The following is a 15,083-nucleotide window of genomic DNA, read 5'->3' as shown; positions in this document are numbered from 1 at the left end:
ATTTATCCATTTTCAGTCGCAGGTTATAAGAAGGGTAAGAGCAATAACAGGTTTTTGGAACTTTCATTTGGTTAGTATAATTTTGCATCCATGGTTTATTTACATTATTTTACAATATAGAGTATTTATTCATTTCTATGAATTCAGAGTATATTTGTATCTGTTTATATTCTGTATGTCACTTGTGCAAATAATTTGTTTGCCCCCAGAGACTATTTTTGCTAAACAAAAAAAAAAAATAATAATATATAATATATATATATATATATATATATATATATATATGTGAACCAACAGCGCCAGAGATACAGCAGAAATACTTAGTATGTCGTTTATGGATGTGCCCCAAAAGAACACACCTCGTCACTATAAACCACTCCCCTCTATATATGGGGCGTCTGCTAGATCTTAAATACGACCCGCACTTGTACGTGTGCAGTAAGAGTAAAAATTGGAAAAAGTGGATGAGATCCAAGCGACCTTAGTTGGTACAAAATCTAAGTGACTATGCAGAAGATTTCTCAAAACAGAGAGATTTATTACAAAGAACGTTTAGGACAAGTGTACATATAAAAAAAAGGATTTAAACATAAAAATGTACCATATAAGAATGTTTTAAAAACTGTTTTCAAATTGTTTAAAAAACACTCTAAAAGGCATGTAAAAGACAAGGTACAGTAGTGCTAAAAATATTTTTTGTTAAAAATGAGAAATAAAAGAGGCTAAAATTATACAGAAAAATTCATATATATAAAAATTCGGTATAGCAAAAAAAGCAGCTTATCTGAGGATATCAATAGTAGCAGGAATCACCCAACGCATTTCGTCTGGTCTGACTTCATCAAGGGGTAGTGAGCATACTGGGACATATCATCTATATATACCCCTCTGGGTAGGAGGTGTTTGGTTACATCACTTCCTGTAGTTAATTGGTATTGTGATATGAAATTGCAAAAAACATATAATACATGAAACTGGTGGAAAGGGAGGTTTTATATGGAGCCAAGCGCTATATTTGCGCTTGTAAACTGTGCAGGGATGTTTTGTAAATCATAAAAAATGTTCAGAGATGTTCATTTCCGGTTTATGACGCAATTTGCGTCATTTCCGCCCCACTTCCGGTGTCCGGAAAGTTCTTCTGAGCATGTGCTGGCTGGTACACATGAAGGTGCGGCGGCCATTTTACTGTAGCCTATGAGGTTAGACAGTCCCATAGAGTGGAAGCGGCTGGCGGCGGCCATGTTTTCATAGATATAGTTCATTCAAATGAATAGGTAATAGATATTTCTTTTGTCTCCAAAATCGGAAAGCAACATATAAATAAAGATAAAAACGGAATTAGTGCTTATAAACATTTGGAATGCATCTATAATACATGGTGTGAGTACAAATTCCTCATATTGCTGTGGACTTAGGTGCTAAGGTTAAAATACAGTATATATCAAGATCTTTATTTGATATGCATTTAAAGCATATCATGTCCCTATGGGGACGATAACATGTCAAATAATGTGTCACAAATTGGTAACAGGAAAGGTTCTGATTTAGGTACATATGTTGAGTATGGGATAAATGCACTAACAAAATTGCTATGGTAAGCAACATTGTCATTTAAATGATTGGAGAAACCGTCATAGAAGTATTTTTATTATTAGTATGGATATAGAGAGCGCGCCGTTGATCCAGTTATTATTACAGCACCCGGTCTTCTTGGGAAGTTTCCTTACCCAGTACTGGCCGGGCCGACACTGCTTGGCTTCCAAGATCGGACGAATTTGGGCATATCCAGTGTGGTATGACTGTAATTTGGGATCTGGGCATTCACAATTAGGAATTTAACTGAGGTTCTAATGCCTCTCCGCATCTATCCGTGGGAGAAAGGTATGGTGGATGGTAACTAGAGGGAGAGGAATGGAATATCAGGCTTACGTTCATAAAAAAGGGGCTATTTCGTAGCCTTCATTCAGTCCGTCTGGATGGAGTGATTTCATTTCATGTATCCAGAACATCTCTCTTCTTGATAGTAGATTGGAGAGGTCCCCTCCTCTTTCTCCGAGTGTCACTAGTTCCATGCCCTTGAATGTAAGTTCTTCCGGGTTGGAGCCATGGTGTTGTAAAAAATGTCTGGATACGGCATTCGTTTGGACTCTGTTCTTAATATTCCTTACGTGCTCCTGTATACGGATTTTAAGTGGTCTCTTTGTTTTGCCGATGTACTTCATCTTACAGGGACACTCCAGGAGGTAGATGACCAAGGATGTATTGCAGTTAATAAAGTGCTTAATCTTATACTCCTTAGTTTCACCAGTGTTCTTAAATGTCTTTCTGTTTGGATTAACGTATTTGCAGATGTTGCAATGACCACATTTGAAGCAGCCCACACATTTGTGTAGTACACCTGTGGGAGCTTCATGTTTTCTCAACATACTTGGCGCAAGGAGATCTTTTAAATTCTGTTATTTCCTGAATACCACCTGTGGTGCCGTTGGTAAGTAGTCTTTAAGAATGGGATCCATTAGCAATATATTCCAATGTGATTTGAGTGTTCATTTAATCAGGTTGTCATGTCTACTGTAACCGGTAATGAATCTGACGGTATCTTGGGTGTTTTCTTTTGACTTATATTTCAGAAGATCTTTTCTCTCAAAGGTTCTCACTTTGGTGTTGGCTGCTGTTAAAATATGATCAGGGTACTTTTTTTCTTTAAATCTCTCTGTGTAAATTGACAATTGGGCATCGCGATCCTCCTCTTTCTTGCAGTTCCTTGCAATCCTAGTGAACTGTGAGAGGGGAATGTTATTCTTCCATTGTTGAAGATGATTACTCTGATAGTGAACATAGCTGTTTGTGTCCACGTTTTTAATAAAAAATTTTGTGACAATATCCTTGCCTTGATGACTCAGTATCAGATCCAGGAACTCTATTTGTTCCGTACTGTTGTTGGAGGTAAACTTCAGGTTCATGGTGTTGTCGGAAATATAGATTAAAAATTCTTTAAAAGAGAATTCATCGCCATCCCATATGATTAAAATATAATCTATATACCTCTTATAAAATATGATATTTGGATTAAAAGGATGGTTAGTAAAAATGTACTCGTTTTCCCAATATCCCTTAAAAAGATTAGCGAAACTTGGCGCAAAAATAGTGCCCATTGCTGTCCCACAGGTCTGGAGGTAAAATTGATCCAAAAATTTAAAATAATTGTGCTTCAAGATAAAATTCATAATTTCGCAAATGAAGGTCTGGTGATTGTCCGTGATGAGATGGTCCTTATCCATGAAGAACTTACATGCCTGAATTCCCTTCTCATGTTCGATGCACGTATAGAGAGACTGCACATCTATCGTGACCCATCTATAAGTGTCTTTCCATCCTTGCGATTCCATGGAGTTGAGAACTGAAGTGGTGTCCTTAAGATACGCTGGTAAATCCATAACGTATTTTCTAAGGAAAATATCCACATATTCTGATAGATGCGAGGTTAGGGAATCAATTCCTGCCACAATGGGCCTCCCCGGTGGGTTAGTCATCGATTTATGGATTTTAGGGAGGAAGTAAAAGATGGGGGTCACAGGGTTGGTGTTAAGGAGGTATTGGTATTCTTCCTTAGATAATGTTTCATTTCTAAGGCCTTTAAGGAGGATAGCTCTAAGTTCCTCCACAAAAAGTTCCTTCGGATCCGCTATTAATGATTTGTACGAGGATCTATCTCCCAAAAGTCTTTCGGCTTCCGCAATGTATGCTGAGCGGTCCATAATCACCAGCCCTTGCCCTTTGTCAGCTGGTTTTAAAATAATGTCCTTATTATCCTGAATTTGTTTGATCGCTTGTCTTTCTCTATTGGTTAAGTTTTTTTCTTTAATGGGTTGGATCTCTGCCTCGCATAGGTCTTTCATCACAAGATCGTAGAATATGCCTATGTTGTTGCCCTTAGATTCGAGTGGGTAGAATTTTGATACTGGTCTTAGTCCTGATTTTGATTGCTCATAGTTCCGTACAACAGCATCTTCTTTCCTTAAAAAGTGACGTTTCAGGGTGAGTTTCCTCACAAATTTATTTAGGTCCACAAATGTGTCGAATTTATTCATCCCTTTTGTAGGTGCGAATGACAAGCCTTTGTTCAGGAGAGAAGTTTCATGCGTAGTTAGATCATGGCTGGATAGATTGAAGATGCGCTTATGTGTAAGGTTTCCTACTGCAGATTCCTTCGTTTGAAGCGACTTTTTCCTGCCACCCCCACGGCATCCTCTTCTTCTAGCTGTCTTTTTCGTGGTGACGCATACCTCTCTCCTTCCTTGATGGTAGTTCTTAATCTGTATATATCTCCTTTCCCGTGAAGTATGACTGGGTAATCTTCTTTTCCCTTTTTGTGGTATGGATTGCCAATAATCCCTTCTCCCTTTTCCTTCTTGTGGTCCTTCTTTACTGAACCTGTTCCAGTTTTTCACTTGATTGTTTTCGTAATCCTGTTTGTCCCTACTAAACTTCTTTTCTTTATTCCTAATTACTATGTCCTCTATATGTTCTAGCTTTTTGTTAAGAACTTTCTCATTAATCTTAAAATCTTCCTTGTCTTTGAAGTTCTCAAAGCCCTTTTCGGTTTCATTAATTTCCTTTTCTAGATTCACAAGAATACGTTTTTTCTCTGTGACGAGCAATCTCATTAAATTGATCGAACAATTATGCAAAATGTTATCCCATTCTTTCATGAAGGCTTGATTTTCAGTCCCAAAGGTGGGTTGTTTTAGAATTCTGAGGCCTCTAGGGACTCTATCCACATTGACATAATGTTCTAAACCTTTGATGTCCCACCAAGCTTTAATTTCCTTGACAAGTAGTTTCTCAATGTCCCAGAACATATTATCCAGGTTATCTGATGTGGGTACCTCCTCAGGTTTATTAGTTTCATTAAAAATTCTATTACATAAGTTGCTCCTTTTGTCCGCACGTTCATTTTGCCTGAACATATTTGTGTTAAAAACTGCTGACCAGATCTGAGGCAGCTGTAAGAAATAGTACAAAAGTATGTGTGTATAGTGTGAACCAACAGCGCCAGAGATACAGCAGAAATACTTAGTATGTAGTTTATGGATGTGCCCCAAAAGAATACACCTCGTCACTATAAACCACTCCCCTCTATATATGGGGCGTCTGCTAGATCTTAAATACGACCCGCACTTGTACGTGTGCAGTAAGAGTAAAAATTGGAAAAAGTGGATGAGATCCAAGCGACCTTAGGTGGTTTTTTTATGATTTACAAAACATCCCTGCACAGTTTACAAGCGCAAATATAGCGCTTGGCTCCATATAAAACCTCCCTTTCCACCAGTTTCATGTATTATATGTTTTTTGCAATTTCATATCACAATACCAATTAACTACAGGAAGTGATGTAACCAAACACCTCCTACCCAGAGGGGTATATATAGATGATATGTCCCAGTATGCTCACTACCCCTTGATGAAGTCAGACCAGACAAAACGCGTTGGTTGATTCCTGCTACTATTGATATCCTCAGATAAGCTGCTTTGTTTGCTATACCGAATTTTTATATATATGAATTTTTCTGTATAATTTTAGCCTCTTTTATTTCTCATTTTTAACAAAAAATATTTTTAGCACTACTGTACCTTGTCTTTTACATGCCTTTTAGAGTGTTTTTTAAACAATTTGAAAACAGTTTTTAAAACATTCTTATATGGTATATTTTTATGTTTAAATCCTTTTTTTATATGTACAATTGTCCTAAACGTTCTTTGTAATAAATCTCTCTGTTTTGAGAAATCTTCTGCATAGTCACTTAGATTTTGTACCACCTAAGGTCGCTTGGATCTCATCCACTTTTTCCAATATATATATATATATATTAGAATAATATAAGACTATCAAGCCTTAACAGAGGGTACTCACCAAACCATAGTTTATAAAAATGTAGTCAGTGCATCCAAGACATCAAGTTTATGTCGACGTTTCGGCACAAATGGCCTTTTTAAGATGACCATCAGAGGCAACCGTCCAGCATGTCAAATGTGAGCAAGCCTCATTATAGGCTTTCTTGTGGAGCACCACATTGATGACAGCCTTACAGCTGAGAGTGCGGACAAAACATTGGAATATATATATATATATATATATATATATATATATTAGAGATGAGCGGGTGTTATGCACACCAGTGCCTGCAGGAATGTACTGGTGTCTGAACTGTTATGCACACCAGTGCCTGCAGGAATGTACTGGTGTCGGAACTGTTATGCACACCAGTGCCTGCAGGAATGTACTAGTGTCTGAACGGATAGGGATGCAAAACAAATGAACTCACAGACAGACTGGGGAATATGACATTACGTACACAGAAGGTGATAGGGTAACAAAATAAACACAAAGTGAACAGAGAAGCCCAGAGGCTAAGAAACTGGGTGTCTCCCTAGTATTAGGAATGCTCAGATGGAAAAAGGAAGATGTTGTGTTTTAATACGTAGAGAACCCGAAATGCTGTTGCTAAGGGCAACAGCAAAACCCTAAAGGGTTACCAACGGGTGTGGCAGTAAACTCCTTGGTCAGAGATGGAATGATAGACACAAGGAGAGTCTCCACAATCCTAATCCTCACTTGCAGTGTACAGGTTCAGCTTACTGCCACTAAACTGACACCAGAACACCTTGCACAGTGAGAAAGGATTTTGGCAGGCAAGTCTGAGAATACAGCCGCAAACTTGCTAAGTTCACAGAGTAGCAAAAGAACCCCAGCAAGTTAAACGACTGACTCCAGTTTTACTGCTAGGTCTGGATTGGCAGAGTGTAGTACCAAACCCCAAGGCCTATTTGCAGTAAGCAACAAACAAATACAAAGCTACACAGTACTGGCTAACTTTCAGGAACTGACTAACCAACAAAGATTCAGCAGCATCTGCTTAACCTGAGAAGAGGCCTTATATAGCAGGTGCTGTCCACGCCCCACTCAGACCTCACAGACTGTGAGCACAAAAACCAGCACCGGATCCCCTGCCGTGCACAAAGCCTGTAACCACTGCACAGCAAAAGACCCGAACCGGAGTATCAGCTGCGCTCAGGCCACTCCGCTAGCACTTGTCTCCCAGTTGCCATGACGACGTGGCAGCACAGGGCAGGAGACCCTAACAGTACCCCCCCTCTGACGAGGGGTCAAAGAACCCCTACCACCGGGTTTATCGGGGAACTGCGAGAAGAAAGAGCGTATCAGTCTGGGGGCATGACAGAGCCCAAAAGGCATCACCAAATATTCATAATGCCCTGAGTGGGTATTAAAGGCAGTCTTCCATTCATCCCCCTCTCTTATTCGGATTAGATTGTACGCCCCGCGTAGGTCAATCTTAGAAAAAATGGTGGCAGTACGAAGCTGGTCAAACAAGACCGAAATGAGAGGCAGTGGGTATGAGTTTTTAATCGTGATACGGTTCAATTCCCTGAAGTCGATGCAGGGTCGCAACGAACCGTCCTTTTTACCCACGAAGAAGAACCCCGGCCCAACTGGAGACTGTGAAGGTCTGATAAATCCCTTAGCCAAGTTCTCCTGAATGTACTCTGCCATAGCCTGAGTCTCAGGACGTGACAGGGAGTACAACCTGCTCTTGGGAAGCTTAGCATTCGGCAACAAATCAATGGCACAGTCATAGGGGCGATGGGGAGGTAGTACCTCTGCAACTTTTTTGGAGAACACGTCCGCAAAATCTGCATAACATCCTGGCAATCCTGGCAAACTTAGCTGCGAGAGCCTGACTGGAAGGCTCAAGCAACTCCTGAAACAATCAGTACCCCAACTAAGAATCTCCCCAGAGACCCAGTCAAATTGAGGATTGTGGGCCCTTAACCAGGGTAACCCCAACACCAATGGGGCAAAAGTACAGACAGTCACATAAAAGGACAATTTTTCAGAGTGTGTGGCTCCAATAAACAAAGAAATCTGGCTAGTGCAAGAGGTAATTTTACCTTGGGATAATGGTTCCCCGTTTAACCCACAAATCTCAATTTCCAATGCCAAGGGTACTAAGGGAACAGAGTGTTTCAGGGCGAATTGGCGGTCCATAAAAACCCCATCGGCCCCACTGTCCACAAAGGCCTCAGTCTTGACAGTTTGACCGAGGATCTTCAAGGTCACCGGAATGATAAAAGTCTTCTTGGGAAATTCTGACTTCTGGCCTGACAGGATATTTCCCATCACCCTCAGGCCCTGAAGTTTTCCGGCTTTTCTGGGCATGATACTACCACATGACCTTTATTCCCACAGTACAAACACAACCCCTGCTGTCTCCTCCGCGTCTTCTCACACGAGGAGAGGCGGGTAGCCCCAATCTGCATAGGCTCCTCGGAAAATTCCTCAGAGTCTGAGGTTCCCTTGGGAAAGAAGGAAACCTCGGTCTCCCTTTCAAGCCTACGCTCTCTCAGCCGTCTATCCACCCGGATGGATAACTGCATGAGCTGATCCAAGCTATCAGGCAAGGGATATTGTACCAGTTGGTCTTTTATCTGGTTAGAAAGACCTCTTCGGTACTGGTGTCTCAGGGCTGGGTCATTCCACTGGGTATCATGGGCCAACCTCCGAAACTCCGTACAGTAAACCTCAACTGGCCTTCGCCCTTGCTTAAGGATCGAAATCTGAGCCTCGGCTGAGGCCGTCTTGTCAGGGTCATCATACAACATGCCCAGTGCCGTAAAAAAAGCATCAACACTTTTAAGCGACGGACAGTCAGGCTGCAACCCATATGCCCAGACCTGTGGGTCTCCTTGTAGCAAGGAAATCACTATGCCCACCCGCTGAATCTCCGACCCAGAAGACTGAAGCCGGAAGTATAGTTTGCAGCTCTCCTTGAAACAAAAGAACTGCGAGCGATCTCCAGAAAAACGATCCGGGAGATTTACTTTCGGCTCCTTAACCCCTGAAGGTGCTGCTGCTGCGGGAGCTCCGCCAGCAGCCTGGGAGGTGTGCATTTTAATGGATAAATCATTAAATTGTCGAGTCAGGACCTGCACCTGATCGACCACCTGTTGCAACGTATTTTGAGGGGTATGCTCCATATTCCCACAAAATTTCAACAGGAGTATTGGGCTGCTGAATATGTTATGCACACCAGTGCCTGCAGGAATGTACTGGTGTCTGAACTGTTATGCACACCAGTGCCTGCAGGAATGTACTGGTGTCTGAACGGATAGGGATGCAAAACAAATGAACTCACAGACAGACTGGGGAATATGACATTACGTACACAGAAGGTGATAGGGTAACAAAATAAACACAAAGTGAACAGAGAAGCCCAGAGGCTAAGAAACTGGATGTCTCCCTAGTATTAGGAATGCTCAGATGGAAAAAGCAAGATGTTGTGTTTTAATACGTAGAGAACCCGAAATGCTGTTGCTAAGGGCAACAGCAAAACCCTAAAGGGTTACCAACGGGTGTGGCAGTAAACTCCTTGGTCAGAGATGGAATGATAGACACAAGGAGAGTCTCCACAATCCTAATCCTCACTTGCAGTGCACAGGTTCATCTTACTGCCACTAAACTGACACCAGAACACCTTGCACAGTGAGAAAGGATTTTGGCAGGCAAGTCTGAGAATACAGCCGCAAACTTGCTAAGTTCACAGAGTAGCAAAAGAACCCCAGCAAGTTAAACGACTGACTCCAGTTTTACTGCTAGGTCTGGATTGGCAGAGTGTAGTACCAAACCCCAAGGCCTATTTGCAGTAAGCAACAAACAAATACAAAGCTACACAGTACTGGCTAACTTTCAGGAACTGACTAACCAACAAAGATTCAGCAGCATCTGCTTAACCTGAGAAGAGGCCTTATATAGCAGGTGCTGTCCACGCCCCACTCAGACCTCACAGACTGTGAGCACAAAAACCAGCACCGGATCCCCTGCCGTGCACAAAGCCTGTAACCACTGCACAGCAAAAGATCCGAACCGGAGTATCAGCTGCGCTCAGGCCACTCCGCTAGCACTTGTCTCCCGGTTGCCATGATGACGTGGCAGCACAGGGCAGGAGACCCTAACAGCGGGTTCGGATGTAACGGCAGAATTAACGCCAGTTCGGTTTTATACGGATTTTTCTTATTGGCTATCCAAAACACGTGACGTCTGTGAACCAATAACATGCCGTTTTGAGAACCGAGTAAATCCGAACCCGCTCATCTCTAATAAATATATATATATATATATATATATATATATAAAAAGAATTTACTCACCGGTAATTCTATTTCTCGTAGTCCGTAGTGGATGCTGGGGACTCCGTAAGGACCATGGGGGGATAGACGGGCTCCGCAGGAGACTGGGCACTCTAAAGAAAGATTAGGTACTATCTGGTGTGCACTGGCTCCTCCCTCTATGCCCATCCTCCAGACCTCAGTTAGGGAAACTGTGCCCGGAAGAGCTGACATTACAAGGAAAGGATTTTGGAATCCAGGGTAAGACTCATACCAGCCACACCAATCACACCGTGCAACTCGTGATAACCTTACCCAGTTAACAGTATGAACAACAACTGAGCATCACTCAACAATATAACAATAACCCTTTATTAAGCAATAACTATATACACGTATTGCAGAAAGTCCGCACTTGGGACGGGCGCCCAGCATCCACTACGGACTACGAGAAATAGAATTACCGGTGAGTAAATTCTTATTTTCTCTAACGTCCTAGTGGATGCTGGGGACTCCGTAAGGACCATGGGGATTATACCAAAGCTCCCAAACGGGCGGGAGAGTGCGGATGACTCTGCAGCACCGAATGAGCAAACACAAGGTCCTCCTCAGCCAGGGTATCAAACTTGTAGAACTTTGCAAAAGTGTTTGAACCCGACCAAGTGGCCGCTCGGCAAAGCTGTAAAGCCGAGACCCCTCGGGCAGCCGCCCAAGAAGAGCCCACCTTCCTTGTGGAATGGGCTTTCACTGATTTTGGATGCGGCAATCCAGCCGCAGAATGAGCCAGATGAATCGTGCTACAGATCCAGCGAGCAATAGTCTGCTTAGAAGCAGGAGCACCCAGCTTATTGGGTGCATACAGAATAAACAGCGAGTCAGTCTTCCTGACTCCAGCCGTTCTGGAAACATATATTTTCAAAGCCCGGACTACGTCCAGCAACTTGGAGTCCTCCAAGTCCCGAGTAGCCGCAGGGACCACAATAGGTTGGTTCAAATGAAACGATGATACCACCTTTGGGAGAAATTGGGGACGAGTCCGCAATTCTGCCCTGTCCATATGGAAGATCAAATAAGGGCTTTTACATGACAAAGCCGCCAATTCTGATACACGCCTCGCCGATGCTAAGGCCAACAGCATGACCACTTTCCACGTGAGATACTTTAGTTCCACGGTCTTAAGTGGTTAAAACCAGTGCAGTGGCGGATCTAGACTTAACTTTTAGGGGGGGAGGTTTAAGAATTATGACTCCTCCCCCTAATCATAGCCCCTCCCACTTAGTAATGCCCTTCCCGTTCGCTTCTAAATTTCCTATTGTTGCCATTACTAATAAAATGTTGCCAGTTAGTGGAGAGAACCCTGCATACTGGTGATACAGACTGGCGAATCGCCATTCCTTCCATCAGGGGTGGTAGAGGCTAAGACAGTAGGGCAATTTAAACATGCATGGGATAGACATAAGGATATTCTTACAAAGAAATAAGGATCAGATAAGGTTAAAGATAAAAAATAATGTAAAAAAAAAAAAAGGGGGCAGACTAGATGGGCCAAGTGGTTCTTATCTGCAGACAAATTCTGTTTCTACAGCACGCAGAATGATCCGAAATTCACATTATAGCACACTGTATGAGCTGAAATTCACATTGTAGCACACAGTATGATCCAAAATTCACATTATAGCACACTGTATGAGCCGAAATTCACATTATAGCACGCAGAATGAGCCAAAATTCACGTTATAGCATGCAGAATGAGCCAAAATTCACATTATAGCACACTGAATGAGCCGAAATTCACATTATAGCACACACTGTATGAGCCGAAATTCACATTATAGCACGCAGAATGAGCCAAAATTCACATTATAGCACGCAGAATGAGCCAAAATTCACGTTATAGCACGCAGAATGAGCCGAAATTCACATCATAGCACACTGAATGAGCCGAAATGCACATCATAGCACACTGAATGAGCCGAAATGCACATCATAGCACGCAGAATGAGCCGAAATGCACATCATAGCACGCAGAATGAGCCGAAATGCACATCATAGCACGCAGAATAAGCCGAAATGCACATCATAGCACGCAGAATGAGCCAAAATTCACGTTATTGCACGCAGAATGAGCCAAAATTCACGTTATAGCATGCAGAATGAGCCAAAATTCACGTTATAGCACACTGAATGAGCCGAAATTCACGTTATAGCACACTGAATGAGCCGAAATTCACATTATAGCACACTGAATGAGCCGAAATTCACATTGTAGCACACTGAATGAGCCGAAATTCACATTGTAGCACACAGTATGATCCAAAATTCACATTATAGCACACTGAATGAGCCAAAATTCACATTATAGAACACACTGTATGAGCCGAAATTCACATTATAGCACACTGAATGAGCCGAAATTCACATTGTAGCACACTGAATGAGCCGAAATTCACATTATAGCACGCAGAATGAGCCAAAATTCACGTTATAGCACGCAGAATGAGCCAAAATTCACATTATAGCACACTGAATGAGCCGAAATTCACATTATAGCACACACTGTATGAGCCGAAATTCACATTATAGCACGCAGAATGAGCCAAAATTCACATTATAGCACGCAGAATGAGACAAAATTCACGTTATAGCACGCAGAATGAGCCGAAATTCACATCATAGCACACTGAATGAGACGAAATGCACATCATAGCACACTGAATGAGACGAAATGCACATCATAGCACGCAGAATGAGCCGAAATGCACATCATAGCACGCAGAATGAGCCGAAATGCACATCATAGCACGCAGAATGAGCCGAAATGCACATTATAGCACGCAGAATGAGCCAAAATTCATGTTATTGCACGCAGAATGAGCCAAAATTCACGTTATTGCACGCAGAATGAGCCAAAATTCACGTTATAGCACGCAGAATGAGCCAAAATTCACGTTATAGCACACTGAATGAGCCGAAATTCACGTTATAGCACACTGAATGAGCCGAAATTCACATTATAGCACACTGAATGAGCCGAAATTCACATTGTAGCACACTGAATGAGCCGAAATTCACATTGTAGCACACAGTATGATCCAAAATTCACATTATAGCACACTGTATGAGCCGAAATTCACATTATAGCACGCAGAATGAGCCAAAATTCACGTTATAGCACGCAGAATGAGCCAAAATTCACATTATAGCACACTGAATGAGCCGAAATTCACATCATAGCACACTGAATGAACCGAAATGCACATCATAGCACTCTGAATGAGCCGAAATGCACATCATAGCACACTGAATGAGCCGAAATGCACATCATAGCACGCAGAATGAGCCGAAATGCACATCATAGCAGGCAGAATGAGCCGAAATGCACAACATAGCACGCAGAATGAGCCGAAATGCACATTATAGCACGCAGAATGAGCCAAAATTCACGTTATTGCACGCAGAATGAGCCAAAATTCACGTTATAGCACGCAGAATGAGCCAAAATTCACATTATAGCACGCAGAATGAGCCAAAATTCACGTTATAGCACACTGAATGAGCCGAAATTCACGTTATAGCACACTGAATGAGCCGAAATTCACATTAAAGCACACTGAATGAGCCGAAATTCACATTGTAGCACACAGTATGATCCAAAATTCACATTATAGCACACTGTATGAGCCGAAATTCACATTATAGCACGCAGAATGAGCCAAAATTCACGTTATAGCACGCAGAATGAGCCAAAATTCACATTATAGCACACTGAATGAGCCGAAATTCACATCATAGCACACTGAATTAACCGAAATGCACATCATAGCACACTGAATGAGCCGAAATGCACATCATAGCACACTGAATGAGCCGAAATGCACATCATAGCATCACTGGCGTGCGCAGCACATTTTGTTAGGGGGTGCACCATCGGAGGGGTGTGTCTAGCACCGCCTTTTGGGCGTGTCTAGCACCATCTATTGATGGTCAACGCATATAAAATATCCACCTTTGTACCAATCCTAATAATGCAGATACATTGTCAGATGTTGTGCTGTGCATCATACAAACAACCCTGATGGCACTCACTGCAATTACACTGCTCCTCCTCAGCCTGGTCTTGCTCCCCCTCTCTTTCCCCTGCAAGCTGCAGCAGCTTATTTACAAGTCAGTCACTCACTGACACTGACAGTCGCAGACTAGTTACTGCTGCTGCTGGAAAAACGAGTGACGTGTCAAAGATGCTGCCGGCCGCCTGCCAGTATTAAATTTGTCTTCCTAAGAGGAACGCTGGCTGCATGCTGCTCCTCATCAGTGGCTGGCGTTGGCATAGCATAGAAGGAGAGATGTGGGCATGTGACGGGTGGGCGAGTGGGAAGCATGATGTAATCACGTCACATCACACTGTTTTTATACATTGAGGTGGAGCCAGGAATTTGAAAGCCGGTGGCAGTGGCACCCTTGATTAACCCAGGTGTCCGGTCAGTGATGCAGTTCTGACAGGATGCAGCGTAGAGGGGACAATAATCAACCTGCTCGGCTATCGCTGCATCAGGCATTTGAGATCAGGGTGCCAGACATTAGGGGGTGCCTGTGCGCACCAGGCACACCCCCCCCTGCGCACACTTATGCATAGCATGCAGAATGAGCCGAAATGCACATCATAGCACGCAGAATGAGCCGAAATGCACATCATAGCATGCAGAATGAGCCGAAATGCACATTATAGCACGCAGAATGAGCCGAAATGCACATTATAGCACGCAGAATGAGCCAAAATTCACGTTATTGCACGCAGAATGAGCCAAAATTCACATTATAGTACACTGACTGGGCCGAAATTCACATTGTAGCACACAGTATGATCCAAAATTCAAATTATAGCACACTGAATGAGCTGA

The 15,083-nt window shown here is 42.6% G+C and overlaps 1 protein-coding gene and 1 pseudogene across 2 annotated transcripts in view; one reads left to right on the top strand and one right to left on the bottom strand.

The window, feature by feature from the left end:
* Positions 1 to 15,083, top strand: part of GSG1L (GSG1 like) — a 421,789-nt gene that overhangs the window by 322,959 nt on the left and 83,747 nt on the right. The window lies entirely within an intron of this gene.
* Positions 1,690 to 1,807, bottom strand: LOC134946395 (5S ribosomal RNA; annotated as a pseudogene).

The sequence above is a fragment of the Pseudophryne corroboree genome, chromosome 7, assembly GCF_028390025.1.
Source record: "Pseudophryne corroboree isolate aPseCor3 chromosome 7, aPseCor3.hap2, whole genome shotgun sequence".
Classification (NCBI taxonomy): Eukaryota; Metazoa; Chordata; class Amphibia; order Anura; family Myobatrachidae; genus Pseudophryne; species Pseudophryne corroboree.
This window is presented reverse-complemented; position numbering and strand designations above follow the sequence as displayed.